This window comes from Taudactylus pleione, unplaced genomic scaffold (genome assembly GCF_031769625.1).
Source record: "Taudactylus pleione unplaced genomic scaffold, aTauple2 ptg000363l, whole genome shotgun sequence".
In the NCBI taxonomy this organism is placed as follows: domain Eukaryota; kingdom Metazoa; phylum Chordata; class Amphibia; order Anura; family Myobatrachidae; genus Taudactylus; species Taudactylus pleione.
Window position 1 is genome coordinate 459,373 of NW_028284764.1, and position 21,619 is coordinate 480,991.

Sequence of the window (21,619 nt, forward strand, 5' to 3'; positions counted from 1 at the left end):
GGAAGAGTCAGGTCAATATTTAAGCCAGTGGTTCCCAAACTGTGCACCTAGGCACCCTGGGGTGCCTTGGGACACTTGCAGGGGTGCCTCAGGTTGTTGGTCCAGCATGAAGTCAACTTATTTATGGTCAATGTAATGTAAATATGTGGACAAGCAGAAGCGCAATCTTGTCCACCACTACAAAACTGACCCTAAGGATGACCGGTCAGCACAACTTCACTTTACTACTTCACTACAGTATTTTCTGAATTTCTCAATAAAAAACTTTTGGCTTAGGGGTGCCGTGAAAACAATGCCCATACTCTAGGGTGCCGTGATTTTAAAAAGTTTGGGACCCACTGATTTAAGCAATGAACAATGTGCTAATGTCATATGCAAACATGATCACCAAATGCCTCCTTCTTCCGTCACTATGAGGAGCACTGCTAAACAACTGAATGAGGAGAGGGATCCTTTGGATCCTTGGGCCAGTGCATGGCAGTATCAGCAGGTTACCACCAGCACATGGAGCCGCTGGCAATCCTACTGCATCTGTAAGACTGTAGATAATCCTGTAGACTCTATTCATGAAGCAGTGAAATCCCAGGAAAAATGGGCTTTTAACAGCTTCGGGCCATAATTCCAGAGCAGAGATTCCTCCGTCCTTTACCCACTTATCGTCAATTACCACCATCCCCATAGACGTTATGGAGACAGGGGCTTAACTATATTTATCAAGCATCGGAAAGCCTAGTTTATATATGGTAATATTGATACGGTACCTAATACCGATAGTGGTGACCCAGGGGAGACGGTAGCAGCATTAGGCTACCGGCAACACAGAAAAGTGCACTGCAGAGAAGGGAAATGCTATTTGACCTCGCCGACAGGTATTGATAAATACTGGCAGTATAACATTAATTATAGCTGCCAGCGGCAGTGATACTGAACGCTATATACAATGATCTATACTGATGAATAGAACCCAGTGTGCTTATTTGAATGTCGGGCCATACTCCAAAGCGTTTAGTCATCAAAGACTTCATCAGGGGGATTTCCTGGTTTCAAGCAGGGTTTAAATAGTACTGGGCTAGCAAAACATCCAAACTAGAGATAAGTCTTCTGTGAGGATATTAACCAATGAAGCTACAAAGAATGACTGATTTACATACATCAAATGAACACAATCATATAGGCATGCACTTCAGATGATTGAAGCTTTTTCAAGCCAATCGTATAAGGCTAATCATTTAAGGAGATAGAATATGCTATTACAAACAAATACATAGGAGGCTGTGTTTATTGTCCAAACAACCAGAGCTAGCATAAAACCAAAGTCATATATATGTATATATATATATATATATATATATATTTTTTTTTATTTTTTATTATTTTTTTTTTTATTATTTATTTTTTTTTTATTATACACACACACACATTTTTGTCCAGGGTAAAGTTGAGCCGTTCTGTGAAAATATCAGGGTGAAAATAAATTAGAAAAAAATCCTTGTTGCTTTGGCAGATTAAGAGCCTTGTTCAATGAACAATTATATCTGTTGTGTAGCCATCAAAGTTTTTTTTTTCCTTTTTTACACTACACTAAAGCTTTGTAGTTTAATTTCATAAAATCGCCTTCCTCACATCAAAGCAGCGTTATGGAGCAGCGAAATTCATCTTCTCATTTTTTATTTTTTTTACAAAGTGAAATTCTTTCAATATTTTATCACCTTCATAACTTCATTTGTGTAGCAATGACTTTCATGCTTCAAAGTCTTAAATTTTAAACACAGCAGCGATTTAATTATAATATCTGCTGGTTTTATAGGTTCAGTCAATATAACCGGTAAATGGCAATAGCGCTGTAAACTGGCTGTTTATTGCTCTATGCTCATTTCAGCCTTACAAAGGTTATGGCTCATATTCACCCAGAGGAAGTATGTAGAAAAAAATATAATTTAAATAGATTTATTTTTTGGCGAGTAAACTTATACACAGCAATTTATTTGACAAAAGAAACAAACAGGTTTAGTAACAGATCTGTGCGTGGCATGGGAGTATATATTAATCTAGCAAATATTATACTATACAAAAATGAGTATTGCGTATGGTGTATTATTGTATACAATTTGGTGTCCCTTTAATTAGGTAAATCTTTAAAGCTAATCAAAATATGTATACACATACATATGTCACACATGCCTAACATGCATACCTACTGTCACACATACATTACACACACACTTACCTTGCAGCAGCTGTGGGTTGTAGACCCGATAAGGATGGGACCTGGCAGGCTGGCACTATGTCATTAGGCCCCTCCCCCCAGCAACAAAATGCCGCAATTCGCGGGTCAATCGAGAGGGGGCAGAGCCAAATGATGCAATTATAATGGAATCACACCATATTGGCTCCGCCTCCCCCCGTTTGACCCGCGAATCACTGGATTTTGCAGTGAGGGGGCGGGGCTTAAGAAGGAGGTGCCTGCTCTCCAGTCCGTATGGGGAGTTTCTGGGTACTCAGAATCCCCCCCGTGTGCGCTAGTGTACGTGGGACCTAATTCAGGCCCGCACGCAGTCCCGATTCAGGCGCAAATTACCTATTAAACAAATCAAAAAGATGTTCCCATGCGCTCCTAATGGGAGTTTTCTTTCCACTATGAAACACAATTCAGAAAGTGTATTTAAATGTACAAAGAAATTCAGTTCAATATCCAAAAGTAGTATATTCCCTCTTAGATGGATTCACCAACAGACATAGGTGGCTATATTACACCCCTGTGAATATGAGTATAAAAAATCCTAAGAGTTCAAATAAAATTATAAATAGAACATCTTTTTGATTTGTTTGCTGGTATTAGGGTGATCTGTGATAATCACCATTGTTCCACTGCTGCCCTATTTAATGTGGATCGCTTTTGATTAATCTATCTTCTGTGCAAATTACCTATGGTTTTGGGACTTTGCATGCTCTTGGGCCACAGAGTCTCATTCAGATCCGCTCGCGAGCGCAGGACGCTCGCAAGCGGGTCGATGGTACCCAAATGCGCATGCGCACGACGGAGGCTGCTCCGTCGTGTGCATGCGCGAGACCCGGCGAGTGACGGGGAAGCCGTCGCTCGGGGTCTTGCATCAAAGGGGGCGTGCTGTCGATTGTGAGTGACAGCACGCCCCCTTTGGTGGGCGTGCCGGGGGCGTGGCTGCCCAGACAGAGGCGTTCCCATGGGAACGCCTACCGTCTGGGTCCGGCCCCACTGACATCACTAATGATATCACTAATGATAGAGCCAAAATCACTCCAGGGCTTGCGGTCACCGAGACCCTACCGCAGGGTGTCGTCGCAAGCCCGATGGTCGCGATAGTCTTGACCATCGCGACCATCATCATGGACGCTCGCATAAGCTGTGGGTGGTAACCCACAGCTATGCGAGCGTCCAAGAGGCCGCTCCAATATTAGGTAGGAGGGCCCTGATTCAGAGCGGGGGCTCTGGTCAGAGCGTCCGGCTCTGAATCAGGCCCACATAGCGTATATGTGCTGCTATGTTACTGCAACCCCAATCACAGTGCCCTGGACACTGCAGTATTATTGACATGCTGCAGGCATTTTGGGGAAAAGACGGGGAGCATTTCTCAAAACAGTAGCGTAAAATCTCCATTTTGGGGGCGTGCCTTAGTCAGTCACGACGTTCTCGGATATAAATTTTACCGGCTCCTGCAGCATCGTTTTGCTGGACATCCTGCGTAGCCAGGAGGTTACTCAGATGTCCGATGCGGCAGTCAGTGGTCGCGATGTTAATCACACAGCAAGCGCATCCAAGTAGCAGGCAGTGGGCGTCTTTTTTTTTTTTACACAAGGCGCCTCCTGCGACATTCGCATATTGTTGCACGGCCGCTTCATGCAAAGACGCAGCAGTGGTCGACATTTGGGTCCACTTGTGAATCAGGCCCGTGGTCAAGAGGTCCAGAAAGTGGCAACAATGCCAGCTAAGAGAACAGGTAACGGGCTAGCGTGGGCACAGGGTCAAACACACTGGACAATGGAAGACTGAAAAATGTTGCCTGGTCTGATGACTCTCGATCTCGGCTGCCTCGCAGTGTAATCGGGGGGAGGGAAGTCATTATTGTTATTATTATAATATAATAATTAGTAGAAATAGAGAAGATAATTAGAAGCATTATAAAGTATTAATGAAGGGGTGGTACTAAAGTCACAGTGGGGCTGTTGAAAAATGGGGAGAAATTACTGAAAATTACTAAAACATATATATAATACAGTAAATGCAAAGGTTGCATATTTCTGAATATATAAAGAGCTGTATACATATCAAGATGCGCACGTTCCACCTTGGCAGCATATGCGCTTAGTCTATGACAAGATCAGTGTGTAATGATGATACATTTGTGTGAACATGCCCTTGTAGAACTTTGCCTACATGAGAGCCCCTTCCCACCCCAATCCATCTCTCCTATTGTAAAGTATGATATGTGCAAAATGCGTGGGGTCATGTGAATGGGCTTTATGCTTTATACTTTATGCACGCGTCTGGTTTCTGAGCGTATAAAAAATTCCGAAAGATACATTACCACTATCATACCGGGGCATAAAGGGCTCACCGGGGGAATGCGGTGATAGGGGCCCATGTTTTGAGGGTGTAGTCAGCCACCAGAGGGGGTGTGGCCAGCCATTAGAGAGAGCAGGTTTTGGGCTGATAGATATATAGATATAGATACTAGCTCCCCGCCCCAACTACGCACGGGAGCACTTTTGAAGCTACGGCGATAGTCTTTTTTAAACAAGGTCTTATAAGATTGCCTCGTAGACAACATCAGTTGTTTTTTTTGTTTTTCCTCCTGACGTCAATGTGAAAAGATTTAGTTGTGACGTGACACGCAAAAAGGGCCACTTGAAGTTGTCCATGAATGAGAGAAACAGTCTGTACTTAGGTCAACTCCAACCGTGTTACGTGTCTGCCCTGTGCTGTATTTACTGTCATACCAAAGTCTTACCAGGAATTGTACTCGTTTGAAATGAAAGAATAGTTTTTCACATAATTCAACATTGCTCTGGTCTGGATGCAGCTGATCCAAAGATCATCTGTCCCCATGATCCCTATGACTGAGCTTGATGAATTTAGGTCCCTATACTAGTGTACGGGGACAGCGGGCCAGGTTGGGAATGAAAGGTAATCAGGAGATATTCGTGATAGAACAGTGTGGATGGCCAGGCAGACGCGGACGTGTCGCTGACAGCGGCTGGGACTAAAGATGCGCAACCGCTCACGCAGCACGCCATACTCACACGAAGAAATTGCGCCTGCCAAAGGGCTGGTGCAAGTTTCAATGGTGCCTACATTGGTGGCGTTACCGAGAAGGAAATGTGCTGCCGCAAGAAGTTGCAAGTGGGCGTCAGTAAGTATGGTTAAAGCTGTTTTGGCCCGAAGGCGCTAAAGACGCCAAATGTAAGTTTATCTGTATATTTATGGACACCTGATCACCGGGATCTACAGCACCTTACCAAGGGTTTTACCTTCAGAACTATACTCATTCTTGAGAATCCTTCTTGTCAAGACCTGGAAGTCTGGTCCAGCGATTACAATAAATAAATAGTCTCTGCCCAGAACTTTCATCATTATGATGTATTTGCACCGCGGAAATGCAATTATGCCCGACTGATCACTTTTACTAGCTGAATTACTTATGCGCTTGCTGATAGCCGAATAAATGTGTCAAGACGTTTGCTTATAATTTGTTAAATGACAAAGCCTCATTATTTTTTATTACCAGCATTTTTCTCTGATCGTGGCAATTGCACGCTGTGTTCTACCTCTATTTTACAGTCTATTTATATCATTTTGAAGGTCTAATTTTAACAGCGTTAAGCTGCACCTCTTGGCGTTATCCATTCTGTTGCCGTACATTGGAAATCATGTACAGTATTGAGAGGCTGCCAGATTGTTACAAATAGTGTATTACTGACGTCTGGGGATAACTGATCACTGTGCATTATAATGTAATGTGTGATAATCACTCAGAGAAACAGCTCTACCTGTGTATGAATAATAGATGCAACACATGTACTTATTATTTTCGTCGCTTATTTGGCAAGAGATCAAAAATTTAGTTTTGCACATATTGTACCCCATTGTGGTAAGTAGGGGTGTGCGTGCGGTGCCACCTCGCATGGCCAAGGGGCAGCACCGTCTCTGTCCGACAGCACCTGCATTTGGCTTTGCACTTACTTGCAGGGTGCTGTCAGGTTTGGATTATTTTTTTGAACCCGGGGTGGATGCAGGAGAGAAAACTGGAACGGGTTTGCAGTACTGAAATGCAGCAGGTTTAATAAGAGTATTACGATTCATGAAACGGTGATAAATATATAAACTGGCAGAAAATAAACAAATCCAAGTGATGTGTGGCTGAACAAGTGACTGGCAGGGAAACTAAGTCCAATTAATGAAGCTGGAAACAGGTGTTTAGGCAGAGAAAACAGAGGGCCTGATTCAGCCCCGGTCGCGAGCGCTCGCAAGCGGGTCAATGTTGGCCAAGTGCACATGCATGGGAACGCCTACTGTCTGGGGCCGGCCCCACTGACATCACTAGTGATGTCAGTGGGAGTGCTTTTGGCTCTGATAGAGCCAAAAGCACTCCTGGGCTTGCGGCAGACGAGACCCTACCACAAGGGTCTCGTCGCAAGCCCGATGGTCGCGATGGTCTTGACCATTGCGACCATCATTTTGGCCGCTCGCTATAGCTGTGGGTGGTCACCCACAGCTATGCGAGTGGCCAGGAGGCCGCTCTTAAATTCAGAGGGACCGCCCTGATTCAGAGCGAGCGCTTTGTCAGAGCGTCCAGCTCTGAATCAGGGCCAGAGTCCAATTAATGAAGCTGGGAACAAGTGTACACGTTGCACTGGCAACTAGAGGGTGTTCTGAAAACCTTTAAGTACCATGGGAAAGTGCATGATAGGCTGCTGAGAGTCACATGCCAGAAGCTCCCACCTGATTGGCCTATTCAGGTCACATGCCCAAAACCAAGATGGCGGCGCCCAGATGTCCCCAGCTCGGCAGCGCTGCCAGTCTCACCTGTCACCAGATGGCATGTACCCTTGGAACAACCACGTGCACCTCGCGCCAACCTCCAGACACCACCACCCCCACTGGTAGGACCGCGCCAAAGCACCCACACAGGCAGAGACTGCGAACCGCCAGGTACAACACCTCTGGTCGTGACAGCACCCCCTCCTTTACGGGTGGACTCCGGACACTTCCTAGGCTTCTCTGGATTAGAAGCATGGAACTTGCGAATGTGGATAGGAGCGTGAACATCCTCCGCATTAATCCAGCATCGTTCTTCTGGGCCGTAACCCTTCCAATTCAGCAGGTACTGTAAATATCCATATCGGAAACGGGAGTCCAAGACTTGTTTCACTTCGAATTCTACCCCTTTCTCAGTGAGAACCTTAGGAGGTGATGGTAGGACTTTGAGGAATTTTTTGAGAATGAGAGGTTTTAGTAGGGAAATATGTAACGAATTAGGAATCTTGAGGTAAGAATGGAGTTTTAGTCGGTAAGCCACAGGCTTAATGACCTCGATGATGGAAAAAGGATAGATGAACCAGGGTGCAAACTTCATGGACGGAACCCTGAGGTGTAGGTTGCGGGTGGAAAGCCAGACCTGATCCCCTGTTTGCATCTTGGGAACAAGTCTACGTTTTCTATCTGCCCCTTTTTTATATCGCTGAGAGGTCTTGAGGAAAGTAGCATGAACTTGGGTCCAGATCTGAGCGAATTTCCGTAGTGTTGAGTCAACTGCAGGAACATCAAAAATTGGCAGGTCTTTGAACTCAGGAACTCTAGGATGGAGACCATAAACCACATAGAATGGTGAGTGACCGGATGAGGAGTGGAAAGAAGAATTATGTGCGAACTCTGCCCAAGGAAGAGAGTCAGACCAATTATCTTAGGAGGATGACATGTAGATCCTTAGAAAGGTCTCCAGATCCTGGTTTACCCCCTCTGTAGTTCTGTTACTTTGAGGGTGATAGGCCGTAGAGAAATTTCGTTTACTGTAACTTGTAGAGTGGAACAGAGAGCTCTCCAAAATTTGGCCACAAACTGTACTCCTTGGTTCGATACAATTTCAGCTGGGAGTCCGTGCAGGCGAAATATATGATGTACGAATAACTGAGCCAATTCAGAAGCGGAGGGTAGTTTTTTGAGTGGTACATAATGGACCATCTTAGAGAAACAGTCGACCACCACCCAGATGGTGTTGTAGCCATTGGACACTGGCAAGTCTGTCACGAAATCCATGGACAAATATATAAACTGGCAGAAAATAAACAAATCCAAGTGATGTGTTGCTGAATTACAAGTAACTGGCAGAGAAACAAAGTCCAATTAATGAAGCTGGGAACAGGTGTTTAGGTAGAGAACACAGAGTCCAATGGAGATGTGACTGAGGAACAGAGGTCTGAAGTACTGGAGTGGGCTCTGAGTGGCTAATTAAGAGCCGCTCGCGAACGCACAGCTCGATGTTAATGGGCTGTGCATTCGCCGCATCTGGCATGCGCATACGCGAGCCCCATACAGCCGATTGTCAGTAGTGGACTACCTGCATTATTAGAGCAGGAAGTCCACTCAGCCTTGCGGTAGCCGAGACCTTACCACAAGGTTTCGTCGCAAGGCCGATGGTCGCGATAATCGCGACCATCTCCTGGCCTCTCGCACAAGCTGTGGGTGGTCTCCCACAGCTTTGCGAGTGGCAGGAGAAAAAAAAACGCCCACAACCCTGCGAGCTGCCTGCGGCAGCGAGCTGGTCTAAATCAGGGCCTGAGTATGGAGAGCTGAAGGGATCACAAACCGTGGGGAGAATAACGAGTTATAGCAGGGTAGATGCGGGTATCTAGGAACAGCCTGAGGTGGAGACAGAGCAGGAAACGGCTTGCGCTGTGTACACGTTGCACTGGCAGCTAGAGGGCGTGCTGAATACCCTTAAGTACCATGGGAAAGTGCATGATAGGCTGCTGAGAGTCATATGCCAGAATCTCCATCCTCATACCCACACAGTACCCAGCATACACTCCCATACCCATACAGTGCCCAGCATACAGCCCCATACCCATACAGTGCTCAGCATACACTCCTATACCCATACAGTACCCAGCATACAGCCCGATACCCATGCAGTACCCAGTATACAGCCCCATACCCATACAGTACCCAGCATACAGCCCGATACACATACAGTACCCAGCATACAGCCCCATACCCATACAGTACCCAGCATACAGCCCCATACCCATACAGTGCTCAGCATACACTCCCATACAGTACCCAGCATACAGCCTGATACCCATACAGTACCCAGTATACAGCCCCATACCCATACAGTACCCAGCATACAGCCCGATACCCATACAGTAGCCAGTATACAGCCCCATACCCATACAGTACCCAGCATACAGCTCCATACCCATACAGTACCCAGCATACAGCCCCATACCCATACAGTACCCAGCATACAGCCCCATACCCATACAGTGCTCAGTATACACACAACCCCCATATCCATACAGTGCTCAGCATACAGCCCCATACCCATACAGTGCTCAGCATACAGCCCCATACCCATACAGTGCTCAGCATACAGCCCCATACCCATACAGTGTTCAGTATACACAACCCCCATACCCATACAGTGATTAGCATAACTCCCCCATACCCATACAGTGCTCAGCATAACCCCCCCATACCCATACAGTGCTCAGCATACACCCCCATACCCATACAGTGCTCAGCAAACCCCCCATACCCATACAGTGCTCAGCATAACCCCCCCATACCCATACAGTGCTCAGCATACACCCCCCATACACATACAGTGCTCAGCATACTGCCCCATACAATGCTCAGCATAAACCCCCAAACCCATACAATGCCCTGCATACTGCCCCATACCCACACAGTGCTCATCATACTGCCCCATACCCATACAGTGCTCAGCATAACCCCCCAAACCCATACAGTGCTCAGCATACTGCCCCATACAATGCTCAGCATAAACCCCCAAACCCATACAGTGCCCAGCATACTGCCCCATACCCATACAGTGCTCAGCATACACCCCATACATACCCATACAGTGCCCTGCATACTGCCCCATACCCACACAGTGCTCAGCATACTGCCCCATACCCATACAGTGCTCAGCATACTGCCCCATACCCATACAGTGCTCAGCATACTGCCCCATACCCATACAGTGCTTAGCATACTGCCCCATACCCATACAGTGCTCAGCATACTGCCCCATACCCATACAGTGCTCAGCATACTGCCCCATACATACCCATACAGTGCTCAGCATACTGCCCCATACATACCCATACAGTACCCAGTATACAGCCCCATACCCATACAGTGCTCAGCATACTGCCCCATACATACCCATACAGTGCTCAGCATACTGCCCCATACATACCCATACAGTACCCAGTATACAGCCCCATACCCATACAGTACCCAGCATACAGCCCCATACCCATACAGTACCCAGCATACAGCCCCATACCCATACAGTACCCAGCATACAGCCCCATACCCATACAGTGCTCAGCATACACTCCCATACAGTACCCAGCATACAGCCTGATACCCATACAGTACCCAGTATACAGCCCCATACCCATACAGTACCCAGCATACAGCCCGATACCCATACAGTAGCCAGTATACAGCCCCATACCCATACAGTACCCAGCATACAGCCCCATACCCATACAGTACCCAGCATACAGCCCCATACCCATACAGTTCTCAGTATACACACAACCCCCATATCCATACAGTGCTCAGCATACAGCCCCATACCCATACAGTGCTCAGCATACAGCCCCATACCCATACAGTGCTCAGCATACAGCCCCATACCCATACAGTGTTCAGTATACACAACCCCCATACCCATACAGTGATTAGCATAACTCCCCCATACCCATACAGTGCTCAGCATAAGCCCCCCATACCCATACAGTGCTCAGCATACACCCCCATACCCATACAGTGCTCAGCATACCCCCCATACCCATACAGTGCTCAGCATAACCCCCCCATACCCATACAGTGCTCAGCATACACCCCCGATACACATACAGTGCTCAGCATACTGCCCCATACAATGCTCAGCATAAACCCCCAAACCCATACAATGCCCTGCATACTGCCCCATACCCACACAGTGCTCAGCATACTGCCCCATACCCATACAGTGCTCAGCATAACCCCCCAAACCCATACAGTGCTCAGCATACTGCCCCATACAATGCTCAGCATAAACCCCCAAACCCATACAGTGCCCTGCATACTGCCCCATACCCACACAGTGCTCAGCATACTGCCCCTTACCCATACAGTGCTCAGCATACTGCCCCATACCCATACAGTGCCCAGCATACTGCCCCATACCCATACAGTGCTCAGCATACACCCCATACATACCCATACAGTGTCCAGCATACACCCCATACCCATACAGTGACCAGCATACTGCCTCATACCTATACAGTGCTCAGCATACACCCCATACATACCCATACAGTGCTCAGCATACTGCCCCAAACCCATACAGTGCCCAGCATACGCACAATCCACACATGCTGAGCATGCATATTTCCATACTCACTGTGCCCAGCATACACCCCATACATACCCATACAGTGCCCAGCATACACCCCCTATACCCACACACTCACACTGTGCCCAGAATACACCCGCACATACTCATGCAGAGGCCAGTATATAACCCCCTATCCACACATTCTTATAGTGCCCAGTATACAACCCCCATACCCAAACACTCACACAGTGCCCAGCATACAGTCCCCACCCATACCCACACACTCACACAGTGCCCAGCATACACCCCCCATACCCACACACTCACACAGTGGATAGTGGATAGATCCCCTTCAGTATTTGTACCCGGATGTCATTTCAGGCTTGTCAACATTATGGCAGTCCCCTGGTAGGAGGCAGCCATGTCGGACAAGCAGGGGGGGCGTGGCGTGGTAGAGGGGGCGTGGCCGGAGATCCTAACCAGCAATGGGGCAGAGCAGGGGGGCGTGGACACGGAATCGCGTAATTTTGCCCTCGCCCCCGCTACACAATGCCAAGATCTTCGGCATTGTGTAGCAGGGGACGGGGACACGACGACACGAATCGCGTCAACGCCCCCCCTCGCTGCGGGGGTTTTATGGTAACCACGGGGGGGCTGGACGGGTCGGCTTGCCAGCCTTTCTGGGGGCACCCGATTTTCGGGAGGCTCCCGGCCAAATCGGGAGGGTAGGCAAGTATGTGTCATTTCCATACAAGTTATTCCATCCCGTGTAAGCCGGCGTTCTGTGACTGTCACTAAGCGTGAGACAGCACAGCGGTGGGGCAGGGGAATGCAAGGGTTTTAGTGAACTTTCCGGGGCATCTGGAGATTCTACATTGATCTGGGAGTCTCCCGCAAGATGCTGGACGGTAGGCAACTATGCCTATGGCAGGTGCAGATTCTTCGTCTGAACATGGCGTCCTGTGTCAGCGCTGCTACATCTTTAGATGCAGTCACTTTCGTCAACACGCCTGCGTCTGCCTAACCAACTCCCTGTTACCTCCCGAAAATGCCCACGGAAATCCATGGCTCTTGCGTCCATATTCTTTCTGCGTCTCCCGGCAGTAACCATAGGCAAACTGCATGCAACATCGACACGCCGTCCACCTCTGAAACAGGCCCGTAATATACTCATTGCCCATCATGGAGGAAACTCTGGGGAGGAGACGGAGGAGGATGTGTTCTACAAGAAAATGGCCACCGCTCTCCATCACACTGATGGCTACAAGGCAGTGGCGTAACTAGGGTATTTGGAGCCCAGGGCAAATTATAAAAGGGAGCCCCCCCTAACATCACGAGATGTGCGTGCGCCGAAGGCCCACGCGGAAAAAAATGGGCGTGGACACTTAAAAATGGGGCGTGTCAACATGACACACCCCTTTATTTTCATGCTTAACATTCCTATCCATATGCACCTTAACCCCAGTAGTACCCCTTATACAGTACCCCCAGTATGCAGTTGTGGTCCCTCTTATGCAGGCCCATAGTAGTGCCCCTTATACAGTATCCCCAGTAGTGGTCCCCCTTATACAGCCCCCAATTAGTTCCCCTTACTCAGTCCAAATGCAGTGCCCCCAGTAGCAGTCCCCACAATGCAGTGCGCCCAGTAGCGGTATCCCCTTATGCAGTGCCCCCAGTAGTAGTCCCCCCATATGCAGTGCCCTTTATATAGTGCCCCCAGCAGTAGTCCCCCCCCATGCAGTTTTGCCAGTAGTGGTCCCCTTATGCAGGCACCCTGTAGTGATCTCCCCTATCCAGTGCCCCCTGTAGTGGCCCTTCCTATTATTGCCCCCAGTAGTGGTCCCCCGAGTGCAGTGCCTCTAGTAGTAGGCCCCTTTTATAATCCCCCAGTGGTAGTTCCCCCCCAAGTAGTAGTCCCCAGTAGAGTAGCCCCCCCAGTAGAGGTCCTCCCAATGGCGCCCCCAGTAGTAGCCACCCCTCCCCCTGTAGAGTTTCCCCCAGTAGTAGCCACCCCCTTCCCCCGTTGTGCAGATAGGTTACAAAAAAAAAAATATATATATATATATATATATATACAAAGGGATCCTTCTGGCATGGGTGTATACCCAGCGCGAAACAAAGGAAGGCGGCACTCCAATAGATGATGCAAGTCAACGTGTATTAATAATCTAACAACATATTAACATCCCTGTGACACATTGTTGGATTATTAATACACGTTGACTTGCATCATCTATTGGAGTGCCGCCTTCCTTTGTTTCGCGCTGGGTATACACCCATGCCAGAAGGATCCCTTTGTATATTTTCTTAGGAGGGCACCCACAGTTTTTCTCCTATCATCCTGAGTGCCGGGCTCATTCCTGCATATATATATATATATATATATATAATTATATATATATATATACATAAAAATATACTTACCTGAATCTCTGCTCCTGGTCCTGCTCGCGACGCCGCTCCCGCCCGGGCTGGCGCGCTCAGCATTATGGGACAGACGTCATGACGTCAGTCCCATTACCCACTGCAGGAGCCGGACGGAAGTCCGGCTCTTGCAGTGGGTGCTGCAGCAGTCAGTGAGAGTCTTTCTGACTCTCATTGGCTGCTGTTTAACACACGCATCGCCGCCAGCGCTGGCGGCGATGCGTGTGTTATGCACAGCCTGAGCCCGCCTCCTAGTGCTATTGGGCAAGCGCTCAGGGGGAGGGAACGGGCTCAGGTGTGAAGCACAGGACCGGCGCTGGAAGCCTAGCGCCGGTCCTGTGTAAATGTGTAGCGCTGACCGCACTCATTGCGGTCGGCGCTACACTGGCAAACTAGGGCGGGCGGGCCGGTACCGTGGCCGGTGGTGCCCCCCCGCGCCGTCGGTCCAACGGCGCCCAGGGCACGCACCCTGCTTGCCCTGCCCTAGTTACGCCACTGCTACAAGGTTGTGAGAATTACAGGGGATGTCTGCGGCACCATGTCTATTTAGCCCCCCCATGTGATTTTACTCACTATAAATTACATTACTCCTCAGCAATATCACATAAGTCATTATTTTCCTCATGTCTTGCAATATTAATGATCAGGTCTGAGACCACCTTCCTCCTCATTACTGGGCGATATTTCAAAGGTCACATACAATTAGAAACAAATGAGATTTGACGTGTGTATTTAAACGCTGCTTCCGATTTTTTTTCTTTCTCTTGGCTAATAGCGCATTTTAAATTCCACTGTAATTTCTCACGGGAGCCGGCAGCGCTGCTGACTGTAGCATTCAAATCTAAGGGCCTGATTCAGACCCACTCGCGAGCGGCTGTCCGCTCGCAAGTGGGTCGATGTTATGGACTGAGCATGCGCACGACGGAGGGAGCTCCGTCGTGCGCATGCGCCAGACGCGACGAGCGAAGGAAAGTCCTTCGCTCGTTGTGTCCGATCAAAGGGGGCGTGTTGTCAATGTTGATTGACAGCACGCCCCCTTTGGTGGGCGTGCCGGGGGCGTGCCTCCCTGACGGGGGCGTTCCCACGGGAACGCCTCCCGTCAGAAGCCGGCCCACTGACATCACTAGTGATGTCAGTGGGAGTGATTTTGGCTCTGATAGAGCCAAAATCACTCCGGAGCTTGCGGTTGAAAACCTCAACCGCAGGCTCCGGCTCGCAAATTCGATGGTCGCGATGGTCACGACCATCGCGGCCATCACAATGCACGCTCGTATAGCCTGTGGGTGGTGACCCACAGCTATACGAGCGTCCAGGAGGACGCTCCATTTTCATGGAGCCCGGCCCTCATTCAGAGCGTGCGGCTCTGCTCAGAGCGTACGGCTCTGAATGAGGGCCTAAATTGGCTTTTCCCTGTGCATTTATCTGCAGGTCACATACTAGAAATGCGACTCTTTTACCTAATGTAATAGTTATTAATTAGAAAAAGATGAAAACTGTTTTTGTTTTACAGCCAAAAGTTAGCGGAACAATTAGACAAGGAGGAAAAAACGGCAAGGGAAAGTTATTAACCAGTAGAGATGTGCGCAGACCCCCATGTTGTCATTTTGGCTCTAACTCATCGTCGTGTTTTGGTTTTCTCAAAACCAGCCTCATGTGGATTGGGTTTGGATTTGGTTCCTGATTTTTTAAAACAAAAATTTATAAAAACAGCTAACATCGTGTACCGTTCTTATACTATAATTAACATCAATAAAACCATACTTGGCTGCTCTCCCGGAATGGCCGGGAGTCTCTCCAAAATCGGATAGCGCTCCTGGACACCCAGAATAGACGGCAAGTCTCCCACAGCCCCCTGTGCACAAGTGGGCAGTCCAGGAGGGCGATAACGCGGATCGCGGACCCTCTGCCGGGGCGCCCAGGGCAAGGTGCCCCACATGCATCCTCCTGATAACACCACTGGCTGCGAGTGCATGTGCACCTGGATTACTACTAACCAGCATCAGCAGATACCTGCACCCGCCCTATACTAGGTGCATAAGATATGTCGCTGTATAGCCTGAAGCTGCGTTGTATCTTTTCTTTTTTATTTGGGATGGGTCTTGGCCATGCCCCTTGTACCCAGGCCCCATTCAGCTTTCGGCGGCCCTGGCTACAATAACTATACATGTGGGCGGACCCCCATGTTTTGGGTTTGGATCTGCATTTATCTTTGTGTTTTGGCTTTGGATTCGGATAAAAATCGATTAAAAATTCTTAAAAATTTATAAAAACAGCTAAAATGTCCAAAGCTAAAACCCGAGTTCCAGCCTAGCAACAGATGCGAACAAGGACTTGGTTTGAACCGGGACACAAAAGTGAATCCGAAACCCTGACCCGGTTCTAGTCAGGACCCTTAAATTCGGGTGTGTTCAGATTTCAGAAATCCGGACCCGCACATCTCTGACAATAACACAAGGTTTCCTGGGAAGGTATCCTTGGGGTCCCCCTCTGTTAGTGCCCGCTGTCACATGTGCGATGGCATTTCAGCTGTCAGGTCAGGAACCCGGCCAGATATTCAGCTGGGACAGCAAGTTGCCGGAGTAGCTGTCCCGGAAAGAATATAGAGATTAATTCTGGCAGAATTATTCCTGGTATGTCCTCAAACATTGTCGGAATTGATCGCATTTTATATGCAATGTATGATACGCCTTACCATTAGGGAATTGTTTGAAATTAATTTCCATCCAGGTTTACAGTTAAGAAAGGGAGGATGGGGTACAGCGCCAAGCCTACTTTTTGGACGCTGTATCCAAAGAGAGGTCCGAGGGACAAGTGGGCGGGGGCACGATGACTCGATTTGTGCCAGACAATTAATAAGAGAGAGAAGTGGGATGCAGGAATGCGGCCTCCTCTCCCATGAGGCCAGGGGAGGAACCTCTCGGACATTCCTGAAGATCCGGCGAGTACAGAGTACATTGTAATTGTCCTTGTGTAATTGTGCCTAGGTCAGGTTAGGCATATTTCATGTTATTCCTCTGTAAGAGGCTATAACCAAACTTAGAGATTTATGACTTTAAGCAGTTCCCAGTTTTGTTTCAGCAATAAAACGGCAGCCTCAATGAGCATTTCATTCGGCGTGTTCATAATTATTGTGTGTGACAATTACGTCTGGAGTAATTGCTATTTAATACCTCCGCACAAGTGAAAATTGCAGCTTTTAGCTAGAAAAGTGCTATAATAATGAGCAGAATCCCCTAAGCGATGAGTTGTTTTCTTCTTTAGTACCTCCGGCTACTGCTGCCTAAATGGCTGACTCTGCACTGAGTGCAATGGAAAAGGCCAAAACGACTGCTGAACGGTTCTGCAGCACAGTAACTGCCTACTGAACGGATACTGCAGAGAGCAGCACGCGAGTAAGTGCTGTGCAAAGTGGCGTGAGACATCGGAGGTCATTTACAAATGCAGGTGGGAGAGACGTCATGCTCAAAGCATCCACATTTCTACACAATCTCAGATGTAGCTGTAATTGCGTCTAGAGGGCTGATTCCGAGCCTCACAGTGACTGTAGATCATACTGTACTTGCCAACTCTCTCTGAATGTCTAAGAGACTCCCTGAAATAGCAGCAATCTCCCTGACTCCCTGAAGAGTCCAGCAATCTCCCTGATTGCACCTTACCCCCATTATGTAGCTGTTATATACTTGGAAAAAAGAAATCAGAGATGTATACATTAAAATTGGATCATCAGTGCTATTTCCCTGCATTGGTTAGAAGGCACAATGATCCCTATGGCTGCATGTATTATATGAATGTCAGAGTTGCCGACTTCTAGCTCCCTCCTTCCGGGAGGGAGCTGTCGGGCGTCCTCAGCAGGGGGCGTGTCACATCAAAAGGGGGCGTGGACCGGAATCTGACATGTCAACGGAGGCAGGGCATGGGTGTGACAGAGCGATTGTGGCCCCGCCCCTCTTCACAATGCCGAGATAAATGGCATTGTGAAGCAGGGGGCGGGGCCGCGATGCCGCAATTCAGCGCGAATCATGTCAACGACCCCCCTGCTGCTGGGGATTATACCGTATTCGCGGGAGGGGGGGCAGATGGATCGCTGGGAGCGGCACACGATTTACGGGAGGCTCCCGGCCAAATCGGGAGGGTAGGCAAGTATGATGTACAGTATGTACCGTTTGAGTCTCCCATATCCAAAGTCCTTGGGACCAGGAGCATTTTGGATATCGGATTTTTCCTTATTTTGGAATATTTCTCTATACCGTAATGAGATATCTGGGGGATGAGACCCAAGTATAAGCACAGAATGCATTTATGTTTCATATACACCTTACATCATCAGCCCAGGGAGGAGAAGCAGGTGGGTGTTGGCGGGAGGGACCGGAACGAATTGCGTCATTAAGCCCCGCCCCCTCGCTGAAATTTGCCATGACCGGCACATATTTAAATAAGGGGACGGGGTCAAATAACGTGATTCTCATAGAATCGTGTCATTAGGTCACGCCCCCTACTCGCAGACACGCCGGTCCGCAAGAAAATTCTTATTCTGCCCACTTCACTAGGAGGTGGGTAGAATGCAGGAGAAGGGCCTACCCTTCCGGTAGTTTGTGTACATTGAACCATCAGAAAGCAAAGGAGTCACAATTTCAGTTGTGTTCAAAATAATCTGTATTTCGGAATGTTCTGTATTTCTCGTTGTCGCTTACATGAAGCCCCTTGCAAGGCACAATACATGAGCAAGCCCTGAAAAGTATCAGTGTGTTTTCATCAACATATAGGCCCTGATTCAGAGCCGGACGCTCTGACCAGAGCGCTCGCTCTGAATCAGGGCCCTACTCCATTAATATGGAGCGTCCTCCTGGACGCTCGTATAGCTGTAGGTCACCACTCACAGCATATACGAGCGTGCAAAAGGATGGTCGCGATGGTCTTGACCATCGCGACCATCGGACTTGCGAGGGAAACCCTGCGGTCGGGTTTCCCAGCCGCAAGGCCAGGAGTGATTTTGGCTCTATCAGAGCCAAAATCACTCCCACTGACATCACTAGTGATGTCAGTGGGGCCGGCTTCAGACGGTAGGCGTTCACATGGGACCGCCTCCGTCTGGCAGGCACGCCCCCGGCACGCCCACCAAAGGGGGCGTGCTGTCAATCAACATCGACAGCACGCCCATTTGGTGCGAAACCCGGAGCGATGGAAAGTCCTTCGCTCGCCGGGTCTCGCACATGCGCACGACGGAGCTCCCTCCGTTGTGCGCATGCGCAGTGGGGACCATCGACCCACTTGCGAACGTACTGCCGCTCGCGAGTGGGTCTGAATGACCCCCATAGATCTTACTAACTGCTTTGGGGCTATTTACATTTGGATATAAGCAGGGGTGTATCTAGGGATCCGAGCACCCCTGGCAAGGTAATGGACTGGCGCCCCCCTCCCCCCATCATTTCAGGAAGTGCCCCCAGTAGTAGTCTCCCCTATGCAGTTCCCCCAGTAGTAGTCCCCACTATACAGTGCCCCCAGTAGTAGTCCCCCCTATGCAGTGCCCCCAGTAGTAGTCCCCCTTAGGCATTTGCCCCAGTAGTAGTCCCCCCATACAGTGTCCCCAGTAGTAGTCCCCCCCATAAAGTGCCCCCAGTAGCAGCCCCCACAATACAGTGCCCAGTAGCATCCATCCCCCCATAATATACCCCCAGTAGCGGCCACCCCTATACAGTGCCCCCTAGTAGCCACGCTCCCCCACTGTGCTGGCGGCTGTGTGTTTGTAAACTGCGTAGGGCAGACAACTCTCACTGTGGTCTGTCCTATACTTGGGGCATGGCGGACTAGCGGGGCTAGTTCAAGCCCCTGGGGTAGTCCACCTATTGGCTGCTGGTGGCACTGCTGGACTGGGCCCCCCCCTTGGCCGGCGCCCCTGGCAAGTGCCATCCTGGCCAATGGGTAGATACGCCCCTGGATATAAGCAGTAGTGGCTCCAGAGGTGGCCCTGCACTGCAGTCCAAAATTGAAATAGGGGAGCCACACCAACTGTCAGAGAGACCCGTCCGGCGATGTTTGGCAGTGTTTGGGGTGGCAGTTGGTGTGGCCCCCTTATTTGAATTTTGTACAGCGCTGCAGCCCCACCTCTGGAGCTGTCACTGGATGTAAGTCAGTTATATGACCCGCCTCTCAGGTGTAGCAGTACATGCCCACTTTACCGCCGCGCTCACAATCTCTCTGATATACTTTTTCAAAAGTGGGCAAGTATGCTGTACTTGAAAGGAGCTGGGGCAGGCCTGATTTAGTACATTATGCTAGAGTGAGTATTGTTCAACTAATGCAGGGGGTCGTGCGAGGAAACCCGTGCCCCCCAGCACTTGCGCCAGCCCCAAGCTGCGTGCAAGAGATCCATCAGAATTCGCACAGAGCTTTTGATTGACCCACACAACCCTCCCGTGATACTCCCACTAGTCAGGTTGGTTCCGTGCGATCGCTTTGCAACAGCCCAGTTCCTGCCTCAAAACGCCCTACTTTACGGAAGTCATATCTGGTCAGATCTGACTCAGAAGATGACGGACATACGCATTAGGGCAGAAAGTCACTTCTGCACATGTGCTGTATTATTTATTTATTATTAGCAGTTACTTATATAGCTGCAGCATAATCCGTTGCACTTTACAATTTGAAACAAGCAGTAATAAAACAAGACTGGGTAATAATAACAGACAGACATACTGTAAGAGGCAGAGGGCCCTGCTCACAAGCTCGGGGAATTAGGCATTGATACAAATGGATAGATGCTACCTATTGATCCAGCCAGATTGCAGAGGTTCTTGGTGGGCTGCATGATCCAGTCACACAGGAAAGTTGGCCTGGGCTCAGGGGGATGTGAGTGTAAAGAAAGAGAAAATATATTTACAGTAACATTATGTGTGGACTGTAAGAAGGGATGTCATTGGGTAGGATATCTTATGAGGGTTATGTGGGTGGTTCTGGGATTTGCTAAACTTCTCTGAAGAGGTGAGTTTTCAAAGAACGCTTGAAGGTTTGGAGACTAGAGGAAAGTCGTATTGGGGTTGGGTACGGGATGCCGGCGCTCAGGATCCCAGTGCTCAGAATCCCTCTGCCGGCATCCCGACTGGGTTACAATCCCAACGGGTGTGGTATAATAGATAGACAGTTAAATGGTCGACAATGTCTAGATAGACACCAGGGGGTAAAAGTTACTAAAGTGAGAGTTTTTAGAAGTGAGTTTTAGAAGTGATGTTACCCATAGCAACCAGACAGATTCTACATAGCTATTATCTTCTAGAAGATGCTAGTTAAATGTTAAGTAGAATCTGATTGCTATGGGCAACATCTTTTCTAAAACTCACTTCTAAAAACTCTCACTTTAATAAATTTACCCCCAGATGTTAGACAGACAATAGGTCGACAGGGACAAAAATGTCTACACGCTAAAGTTTCGCTCATTCTTAGCAGTCTTAGGGGTAAATGTAAAAGCCTGCGCAATGCAAACATTGGCGAGTTCCAGGCGAGCCTTCCCTTTAAAACACTGTTCAGAACCGCCAATACCTGCATCGTGCAGGCTACTACATTTAACCTCACTGTACATCTGGAGTCTCACTAGTTCTTAGCAGTAA

At 48.7% G+C, this 21,619-nt stretch overlaps 1 protein-coding gene across 2 annotated transcripts in view; it reads right to left on the reverse strand.

The window, feature by feature from the left end:
• GALNT14 (polypeptide N-acetylgalactosaminyltransferase 14) overlaps window positions 1-21,619 on the reverse strand; it is a 613,086-nt gene that overhangs the window by 210,580 nt on the left and 380,887 nt on the right. The gene's annotated exons all lie outside the window — the stretch shown is intronic.